The sequence below is a fragment of the Dermacentor silvarum genome, chromosome 7 (genome assembly GCF_013339745.2).
Source record: "Dermacentor silvarum isolate Dsil-2018 chromosome 7, BIME_Dsil_1.4, whole genome shotgun sequence".
NCBI classification, from domain to species: Eukaryota; Metazoa; Arthropoda; class Arachnida; order Ixodida; family Ixodidae; genus Dermacentor; species Dermacentor silvarum.
Window position 1 is genome coordinate 113387231 of NC_051160.1, and position 11649 is coordinate 113398879.

The following is an 11649-nucleotide window of genomic DNA, read 5'->3' on the forward strand; positions in this document are numbered from 1 at the left end:
GGTTCTTGAACGACCAAGATTCATCAAAAAATTTCTCCCCAACTTGTTCATTTCATGGCCTTTACGTTTTTCATATCAGCTTCATGCACTGCTTTGCTGGTTTCAAACTGATATAGTTCTTAAGTTCATGTGACATTTTCTTGTACTTATTAAATAGACAAAAAATGCGGCAGCATTGATATCAGTTATTTCGACCACAATTTTTGGGACATACGAATATATTCTTTTATGAAAAAATAGATATTTTACTTCACAGTGCGTAGCATTGAATAATTCGTTTTCAGCATCTAATATACAATGGCATTGACAATGCAGTTATTATTCATGTATTTCATCCCTCGACATTCTATAACATTATAGTGCTCGACATTATATTTCTATAAGGGAGAGGCCACGCTGGAACCTTAGCCCCCCCCCCCCCCCCCCGAACAAAATTTCTGGCTACGCTACTGCCGTCGATCTGGTAGCTCTGGACGTATCCGCGTCCATCATGGTGTCGGCCGGTTCCAATCTGGACCCACGTCAGCTTCAGGTTGTTGCGGCTGCGCCAAAAATATAAAGAAATATTAATGAGACGGTCTGTCTAGTCCGCCATTTTAATGAACTTCTTCCTCCGTGCCCCCAGCCCCAGTCTATGTCGTCTTCTTCCTTATCTTCAGGGAGGTTCCACTTCACAACAATAAGATTCCTCTTCTTAATAAGAAATGTTTTGCGAAGAATGGATGTTTCGTACATCATATTTATGATTATGAGATACCAAAGATTGGATACACGTTTGTGATACGAAACGTCATCTATACAATCGCTTTTTAAAGGTATTTGAGGGGGACGAAAATGAACTCATTGAGCAGATTCTACGGCTATTTGTCAAACTTCGTATGAAATCCAAATTTTTAAATTAGGGAAAAGCGACTTCTATTTGGAAATGAAAAATACAAACAGTTCCCCTTTCCTTTCCACCTGCAGAACTTCCTACTATAACTTTAATAATGCCGTCCTTCATTTTCTTTTTAAATGTTTAGAGAAACGAGAACATTGATGAGCACTGCGAAGGCGAAAAAATCATTTTTCAGGTGTCATCGGCAACAGACCACAGCTCGCAATGAATTCAGCAATTGCATCTATCTCCCTTGCAGAAGTTGCAGCAACCACAGCATTGCAAGCCCTGAATCGAAAACTTTAACCATGGGGAGGAAAACGCAGAAGAACATTACGGTGGCTAGAGAAACGGCGTATATATTATAAAAAAAAGTAATGAAGCTCCGAGTGCCGCCTGAGCGCCGTAAATCTCGGTAACTAAATTTGAACAGAGATATACCACTGTGGACATGATCCTGTATTATATTTTGGCAGGGGCGAAAAGGCATTACATATTCCTTGTCGGTTCCAATTTTTATATTAATGTAACCAAGTTATACTCCGCAACCCTATCAAGAAATAAAGTGAAAAAAAGCGATATTATCAAAGCAGTTTTTATTGTATGGCAGAGCCGTCTGTTGCAAATTTAGTATGCCGAGCGGACCCCATGGAGCTTCACACTTTGATTGAATTACATTTCTGTGATCGACGGTAACGACCTTTTGAATGAAGCATTGTTTTTGCCCCTTGACTTAGCCATAGAACCCTAACCACTGCCAAGCTTCAGGATGCGCCAACGGTACTTTTGCGCTAAAGCGTCGTGCCACGTTGGGTGGAGGAAGAGGGCGCATACAGCCAAATTAATACCCGCGTCATACGGCAGCAGCATGGCTTGTAAACGACGAAACACCACCTATTTTTGTCTCCCGGCGACTTCGGTCTCCGTTTTGCAGGCTGTACTGTCACACGGCTAGGACTACAACGGTCGGCCGGTGATTACAGAAGTCAGCTGCATTTTTTGTCCCGATGCAACGACACTGACTGCCCTAAACCCCCGCCGACATGACTGCAGTGGAATAACATGCCACTGACTTGAAACAATAGCTGCTTGCGGTTCTAAGTATCTTACCTATTGCCAATAAAGTGTTGTGCATATTCGCCCTAACGTGTCTTAAATCGATGCTTTACCCATTTCTATGTCGATTTATAAAGCTCCATTTTTCCGCGCAACAGTGCTGGTGCCTATGTAAAAAGCATCGACTGGTGCCTTTGTATAACACAGCAGGTGCAGCGAGCACTCGTATTTTACTTGAAATGTATTACATATAGATATAAAGACATCGAATAACGTCCGAAAATAGCGAAATACGCAGATTTCGCTCATGTAAGCACCGTCGCATGCCTCTCAGTTGCGCTGGTATGAGCGCCCTTCGTGAAAACTGCACGGGAAAACTTGCGTAGGACGTGTTGGTTGGTATAATGGCGTATAGATCATTCTTCTTACTATTTTCTATGCGCACAATTAATATCTTAGGTAAAGGAGACCTACATTAAAACCTTGCGTGTACAATCACTCATTTAACGAATAGGTCGGTTTCTCGCGGAAACGCCGACGCCAGTATTGGCAGCATTGGGAGGTGAACGAGGTGGTTCGTAACGCTGATGTATCGAAGGGGTCACCACTTGTCCATTAGGGACGAGACGCAAGCAGTGCATCTCGGAAATTAAATAAAGAGTCAGCGTTACAATACCCACAAACATTTCTATGTGCGTTGTCACATTTAATTTAGGCCAGCGCCGGCGAGACTGACGGGCAGCCTGCAAAAGTGGCGATGTATACGATGCTGATACTGCGCTGTGTAGCCACTTCTCGTTCTTTACGTGTGCAGTGTACGAAATCAGGAATCATTTGTTTCAATTTGTTGTGGTCATAACTGGACTATAGACGCAGCTTTCGCTATACTAATGTTCTAATCTTCAGGTCAGGTCCGCCTAAACTCGGCGACTGTGCAGGGTTGACCTCGGTAGAACGCGACCGATATCGGATCAAACTAGGTGCCCCGGGTGGCGAGGGCTGAAGTTCGGCACTTTAACTTCGGGAGCGTGCTTCAATTCACTTCGATCGCAATGTAAAATAATACATTGCAAGCACGGATGTTGTGGCAGTCGCAATACTAGTGCAATGTTTTCAATCATATGGCAGCTGATCGTACGGCCCAGTGAAACGATGGTTTGAAAGCTGCATTTTTGGCTTCGCTGGCGGTCGGCACATATTCCCCACACTGTCGGACGGCTCAACGTCGTCGCTTGCGTCAGCGTCCTTCGGCTAACAAAAATAACTAAGCTTTTGTCTTGTGCTTGTCAAGTAGTAAGGTGATAGTTCATATCAGTGTTGCCACTGCGGTGACCATCATCAGACTGCCGGACGCCTCGGAACAAGCTGCGCGCGCCGGGCCGCAGCCTCTGATTTGTGAGCGCTGGCGGGCGACTTCCGGAGCTCGCGAAAATAACTGGCATAAATAGATATACGCGGCGCGACGCGTCACCTTCTCGCAGCCGACGCTGCCACTCTTTGGTACGTAGCTGTATTGCCGACCAGACTTTCGAAGAGACCCTGCGGGGCGGACGAAAATGCCTTATATAACATTCCGCGGACATCGCCAAAATGTACGCTTTACACTATGCGCAAATTTTTGATTGAAGTATTTTGAAACGCGCTCAAGCAGTTGAAGAAGAAGAAAGACAGAATTTGTAGTAGAAGGGGCCAGTGGGCGGAGGCGAATAAAGAAGTTAGTAATGGCAACGTCAGACACGCAATACCATACCATACCATACCAACGTGAAGAGTACTCTGTCTGTTTATTATGTGCAGGCTTGTTACATATATTTCAATACAATAGTTAAGCAAAAATAATCGTAAAACTACGGGATGAACATTTTAAAGTTTAATGGAATTCCTAAAACTAGCCTGTTGCAGATCCTTGAGCCAGATTATTCAGAAGGACATTATGTTAACGCCAAATCGAAACACATATTCAAAAATAACAACATTTCACTAATTAAATGTTTATTAATCACTATATGGCAAATATGCTATTTACGAATAACAATACTTACTGGCTGTGAGCTTATCACTGTTGTTGAAATGAAAAATCTACAACCACTCCATTCTACCGTAGCTCACATATGGGGCAAAGTCTTGGAAGTTAATAATGCAGCTCGACAACAACTTGAGGACTAGATTAAGATACAGGAAGAGAGCAGTGTGGATGATAGAGCAAGTGGGAATAGACGACATTCTCAGTGACAATATGAGAAAAGAATATTACGGAAGAATTCCTCCGACGATCGCTGTCGACGGTAATGCGATTAGCAATCGAAGGATGTAGCGACACACGCTATGTATGAAGTGAAGTTTATTTGCCATACATAGCGTGATACTGAGTCTTCCATTGCTTCCGCTATGCACGATATACTCGGCTATTGTTGCACTCTGCTATGGCACTCGCTTGCCAATTTCACCCATGAGCATAGCGTCATGACAACGACTGTACAACGCCGACGCCGTGACGACGATGACATCAATGGAACGACAAACGCGGAATGACGACGGCGGCAGGACGGCAATGACATGGTTATTCTAAAGTGATCACTACGACATAATCATAAGAGTGTGACAACATGAATAAAATGGGATGATGACCAGTGTATCACGACTATGGCGGGAAGACGATTGTGTGACAACCCCACAACGAAGCTGGAATAGCAACAATGGTACGAACACGACGGCATGACGGCAACAGCGTGACAACGAACACATGATAGCGACTGTCTGAACTAAGGCAATTTCCAGACGACGGCAAAACAACTGAACGACGGTACTGAAGTGGTGACGATGGTAAAACGATAGCTATGCGATCATGGCATGGCGGCTATATTATGACAGCAACTGCGTGATTACAATAGAGTGGCGATAGTCGGATAACGAAGTTAGAATGAAGACGCCATCAAGGCGACGGCATGACAGCAACGCAATGACGAAGATGATATGACAATGGTATGGGGGCAGTTGAATTACGACAACTGTATGACTACAATAGACAGCTTAGGACTAACGTTTGTCGCCTTACGTAAGTTAAACGCAAGCACCTACGCAGGATGTTACGGCGCGCGTCCCTTCAAGAGTTTTAATTTAACGCACGGGAACGCAAATGTAAGGAAAACGCTACGAAACATGGCCCTATCTGACTCCTCGTGTCAAACGTATACAAGCCAAAACAATGCATTAGCAACTATCCTGCCGTTGCTAAGCGGACGCGTCTCGTTAGGCCTACGTACTCCTGAATCGCCGGAAGATCTCCAAAGTTAGACGCGCTACGCGCTCAAATCGAACGTATCAGGTGAGTTTCGAGGAATCGAAAGTTCATTTCAATAGTTACTGGCAATCAACGAGAGTGATAGCCTAGCCATCACGAGAATTCACGCTGACGGGGGAGCCGTGGGTGCCGCCATGTCCGAGAACGCTATTGCTTAGGGTGAGTAAACATTAACAACGTTAAACTCGCCAAATAACGTACGTTATCATAACGCAAGTAACCCACAGAAACCATATAACGTTCGGAGCATGCGCAGTGAGGACAACGCTATTTCTTTACGTACTTGACGCGTTTACGTTTGGTTCCAAACGCTATTCTAAAATTGCCTAATGGCGTGGCGCCGACGGCATGGCTAATGTTAGTGTCTGATGACGAAGCTGGAGTGACGGTGATAACTCATCACTACGGCATGACGATGGCAATATGACAACGGATGCATGACCACGACTTCTTGATAAGTACGCGAGGACGACGATTTCATGACAATAGCGGCCTAATTACGATTAAATGACAACAGCATATGGTTACGCTTGAAAATGTGTAGACAATTAGGGTAGACGTTGGGATGCGATAGAAGGGATGACAATGGTAAGACCGAACTTTGATGGCAACTGCATTAGGACAATCGTATGACGAGGACTATGTGACGACGATGTTGTCACGATGAAGAAACGACTAGTGTCGGATGACGAAGTTACAATGACAACGATGGGATAGCCGCGACGGTATGACAACGACGATATGACGACGACTGTTTGACGAAGACGCAGGGATAACCATGGCATGATAACGATATGAGCACAATGGGAATCACGACGAGCGTATGATGACGACAATGACGTGACGTCGACTGTGTCGCGAAGGTTGTATGACGAAGTTGACGTGACGAGTGCCGGTCGAAAAAGCATTAATGACGACGACGCAACGACCACGACCTCAGCATGACCACGAGCACCTACCTAGTGGCCGAACCTATTTGACAACTCCTGCCACCCCTTACGAAAATGGGTATTGAATTTCCGTTGTTGATTCGTTGTACCATCATTGATTCGCTTCAAATTACATGGAACACTCACTGAGCCAGCACAACGAGACTTCAATGAAACTTCCGTCGTGCATTGCTCAATAAGTTTTCCATTGACAATTTTGTATTGGTTTCCCGTTGATTTTTTTTTTACTTAACGTACGTGTGACCTGGAATGAACTTATGTTCACATGAACGAAGTTAACTTCCCCCTCCCTACCACCCCTACTATACCCCGGTTCTGTGCGAGCCCCTCAGTCAGTATAAAGTATACTCAGTTCTTGTGTGGTCCTACTTATCTGAGGGCTGAAAAGTGCTCGACGACATCTGGCCCTGCTATATGGTTCAATTACCGTAAAATTGGTCCCGTCGTATATGCTTTTCCTAAACATAGGACGCTGCTGGTGGCGCGTCGAGGGACCGCGGGTGACGTATCCACGCGTGAAGGAAGAAGCATCGTTACTCCAAGAGCCACCGAAAACGCACCATCGCTTGGAATACAAGCGAAGACGTTCGTTCCGCTCAGAATGGGAAGCTTGCGAGGCTTCGCCAGAAGGGTGGAAGGAGAAGAGGAGAGGGTGTAGTTAGCCAGCGTGCCTGCATTCCGTTCTACTCTCCCGCTGCAGAGAGGTGGGTGAGGGGAAGAGCACTGAGGCACCCTGGCGGTTGCAGGTATGCGCTGTCGCTGAATAAAAAAAAGCAAGAAAAAACAGCACGTTACTTGGGTGCTTTGATTTATATATATATATATATATATATATAAATCAAAGCAGCCAAGTAACCTGCTGTCTTTTTGCTTCTTTAATATATATATATATATATATATATATATATATATATATATATATATATATATGAACATGCGAGATCACCGATTTGAGCGCTGTCATACTCGCTATTCACCATTTTTGTTGTGGCCTTAGAGATTCTAGTTGAGCGCCTAACCTGTATGAACCTCGGAGGCCAAGCCTCTAGATGCTTTAAATTCCCCTCAATACTTAAAGACTGTGTCATCGCAGTCAACAGCCATTCGCAGAACAATGTATTTTATTGTATGAGCCTTTGTGCAAGGCTTACAGCTTTGAAAAAAAAAAAATACTAGAACTTATATAGAAAAAGTTATTTTTAAACGTTTGAATTCGTACATATCGAAAAACATATCTAAAAAAAGAACAGGCAACATTGGTATCTTCTTTTCCGCCGGCGTTTCCTTTGTCGCCATTTTGCACATTTTTGTGGTGTTCGTGCGCGCGGTGTTGGCATGGTATGCTCCGATGTCCGTGTGTTTGTGTGTTTGCGGTTGCACAATAACGGGGCGCATTTTTGTCATGAGGTTAGAAGACGAAAAGTGGGATGTCCTTATATCCCGTCCGTGCCACAATCATTCCGGATAACAGCAGAGCATCGGCTGACGCGGAGGTTTGTCATCGACTGCTGTGCGGAAGCGTGCACAAAGGAAGGAGCGGTACGACAGCGGCCCCGACGATAGTTCTTGTCTTCGGTGAGCATCTTTCTCGTGTTCTGTGTTCGTACGGCTATCCCAGCTGAATGTTTGATTCACGTGTGGTGCATGGCACCGGTGTCAAAACAGTTTGTGTGGCGGCGGTGCAGCACAGGCGTGGTGTCCGTGGTGCATGTATAACGCCTTTAGTCGAGCGCCAAGGTGTGGGACATGTCATCGGTTTAAACGGAATTGTTTCCGGCCTGGCTTGCAGGATTGCAGATTAGGCAGGCTGGTCACGATCAAACCACTTGAATTTAACTGCAACCAACCGTTTAAAACAGGGACGCCGTTTCGTGTATTCTGATGCTCGTCCGTATGCCCGCCGCGGTAGCTTAGTGGCAATAGTATTGCGCTGTTAAGCGCGAAGTCGCGGTTTCGATTGCGGCCGCATTCAATGGCGCAATATGCAAAAACGCTTGTGTGCTCGTATTTATCGGCACGTTAACACAAGGTGGTCAAAATTAATCCGGGAGTCCGCCGCCGCTGCGTGCTTCACAATCAGATCGTGATTGCGGCATGTAATACAGCAAGATTTAATGTTTCGCCTAAATGCTTTGTACGTGGTACTGTTGCAGTATGACCCATGCCGCGCAGCCTTTTCTATTAACCTTAAAGTCCCCGTCCGTTTTTTTTTATTGTATAGCCATGAAAGTGTGATTCAGTAAGTGCCTGGAACGGTGACGGGCCATGTGTTAACACATTGCACGTCACCGTTCCCACCCATATAAATATACGGGTGTCACATGGGCTCGATTTGACTAATCGAGATGGGGATCGATTTTGACTAATCGTATGCTGTATTTCTTTCCAGAGTACACGTGCACCAAGTTCCCATCAAACAGCATAACAAGTAGCCTGTTCTTAATGCTGGCCAGTGAAACGAAGAAATAAATTGATGAAAACCTTGATAAAAAAGTACTCATATGCTCTTTTTTATTACCAAACTGAATGTTCATTTCCCATAACAATACAGGGAGAGGCGTCTTAGAATAAAAGAGTACAAAAGGTATCTTGAAGGTGTCCAATGCACGCAAGTGCCTGAATAAGAAATGTCAAAATTAATTTATTTGCCATTGTAGTACAGTTTAAAATCCATAATTTTTATATTGCATTCGACTTTACATTTCAGTGAAATAGGATGTTTATTCCATGGGAATCCCATATGAAAGCAACACAATAACTGGTAAATGAAATTACAATGGTTCCACGGTGGCCACTTTTCAATAATGATCAACGAATCTGCAATGATAGGTCCATGATATTTCCATGAAACTTTTATTGATTGAGCAACAAGACGTCAATGGAATTCCTACTAGAATTCAACAACCATTTTCGTAAGGGACTGGCTCGGCGTAGTAGGCCTAAAGACATTGGCATGATGAGATCATCACGATCCTTGAATGAGGACGATAGAACGGCAAAGATGTCATCACGACTGCGCACACCTAGAGGCCGAAGCTTGTAGACGACTTGAGCCATTGTATCTGTGTAGGACGCTACATGGATAGATAGATAGAATATGAATGTGTAGGCAGGTTATGAATGTGTAGTTTATTTTTTTCCCTTGTGAAGCCAGCCATTTACCCTTACCCCTGCTTAGGCGTTTGAGCCATCCTTTTCATTAAAGTTCATTCTATCTCTCTCAAAACGAGTGAGGTAGGCAATGAACTATAAAAATGAAGCTGGACAGGCCATGTGTTGCGCAGGGTAGATAACCATGGACCATCAGAGTTTCAGAGTGGGTGCTAATTGAATGAAAGTGCAGTCGAGGACGACAGAAAATTAGGTAGGCTGATGAAATCAGGAATTAGATCGCGCAAGACTGGTAATCGGAGATCGCTGGCAGAGTTCTTCACCCTGCATTGAGAAAAAACTTGGTTTCATGATGATATACGCTTCGGAGTACTTGACCAAGGCGACCATTAGCCTGCTGCGTAGCACACACACTGTGGTAAGGATGTATTTGCCCTGACAAGCTAGCATTAAAAACAGAGCCTCGCAACTTAATCTCACGATCGTTATGGAGTAAATCTAGCTCAGTCACCTCTTTCAGGTATGATGAGGCATTATATTGTTCCGCGACTGAACCGCTGAATACACGTGCAGAATGCGATTTGCCAGCTATATTCGCGGAAGCGCAAATTTGTGTTTGGGTAATTTGGCCTTACTCTAAGGCCAGCAGAAACGTTGTTAAAAACTGGGTGCTCGAATGACCAATTCAGCGAAATTTAGCTCCACTAACGTGAAACCTGGGGACGTGCCCAGCATGCAGTGAGGCACCGCTAATGGGCTCATACTGCTTTAAGCAATAGCTCATAACCCCGTAAACGTGGCCTCCCCATTACGACAACAGAAGAGAAGCGAAATTCGACGCTGAAATGAGGAGCGGCAATGCAGCCAGCTGTGGAAGATGACGACGACGACGAATGCGGGAGCAGTGGCATGAGCGCTTGCTGAGCGCGTGCACGATCCGCTTGCTTACCTGCAACGACTACGACGACAACGACGACGATTACGAGAGAAGATACCGACATCCCGGGTGCATAAGGTGCTTCGCACCTATAAAATGAATTGCAACGCTAACCATCCCAGCGGATAGCTGGCGTGTGTCTGTACGTCGTCGTAGTCTACGTCGAGACGTGTTTTCCGGCCTTCTTCAATATAGCCATGTATATAATCACACATGCTCGAGGAGGTTATGTTATTAGTATGTTATCGTCACGTCGGTAAATAATTGAAATAAGCTTTCATTTTTTTCTGATAATCTCGTGTGGTTGGAATTTCTTCCTTTAGGAATTATTGCAGTTATCAAGTTCTCACTCGGCGAAAGACGCGCTCGCTGTATTCAAAGTTAATTGAATTTGGTTTCAGTTTATTGGTGCGGGATCCCTGTATAGTATATCGCACATGCGATGCGAACACTTTTGTATAATTTGCAATTTCTTCATGCACCAGGGGTTGCCCAGGAATGTTCCTAGCTATATCACGGTGCATTCCTGAGCAACTGCATTATAAATGAAGAACGGACTTCAAAAGACTAGACCCATGAGAATAGATTCGACGACTGACGTCCATGCTCGCAGATAACAATGTAATTTGAGCTTTCCTTTCCTTTTTGAGTGCTTTCTCGAAAAAAAAAGGTTAAATTCTTTATTCGACACACGTCTTTATCCACTGTCACAACACCACGATATCATTTAAGCGGGCCGCTGCTGTGAAAGAAATCGCTAGAAAATAGCCTACATATCTCCAGCTCATTACGAACAAATTTGTTGTCAAGTTTGAAAGCCCCATTTCGCTGTTTTTCTCATATGGTGAGTTGGGTGGCTTTTTACAGAGTGACAGAAGATCGTTGAGGGAATACGCTGTAAGGGATAGATGGACAGATAGAACTAGTGAACCAAGGTAGGTAGTAATGAAGCGTGGTGCTCCTGTTACCCCATGCGACTGATATATGGGCTAGGTTGCGGTGGGTAATGAAAATTACTAAATAAAACGCTGATTAGTATAAAAAAACGAAGAACGAACTAATTGGTGAATGATGCAGCGTCACACTTAAGCCCAAAGGTGAAGAGAATGGTGGTGATGATAACTTTGCCTAAATACTCGTATGAAACAACACCGAGGCTACAGTGGAATTATAATTATACTGTGCTCGCATTGCACCAGCTTTGGTGGAGCAGCGAGTTTGGCGTTGTGCTGCGAAGTCCGAAGGAGCGGGAATAAATCTGTCGCGGCGGACACATTTCGACGGGGACGACATGCAAAAAAGCCCATGTACCATGCATTAAGTGCATGGCAATGAAATCCAGGTGGTAAAAATAATCCGGAGTCCCCCGATTTGGCATACCTCATAACCATATCATGGTTCTGCACTCGAAAACGCA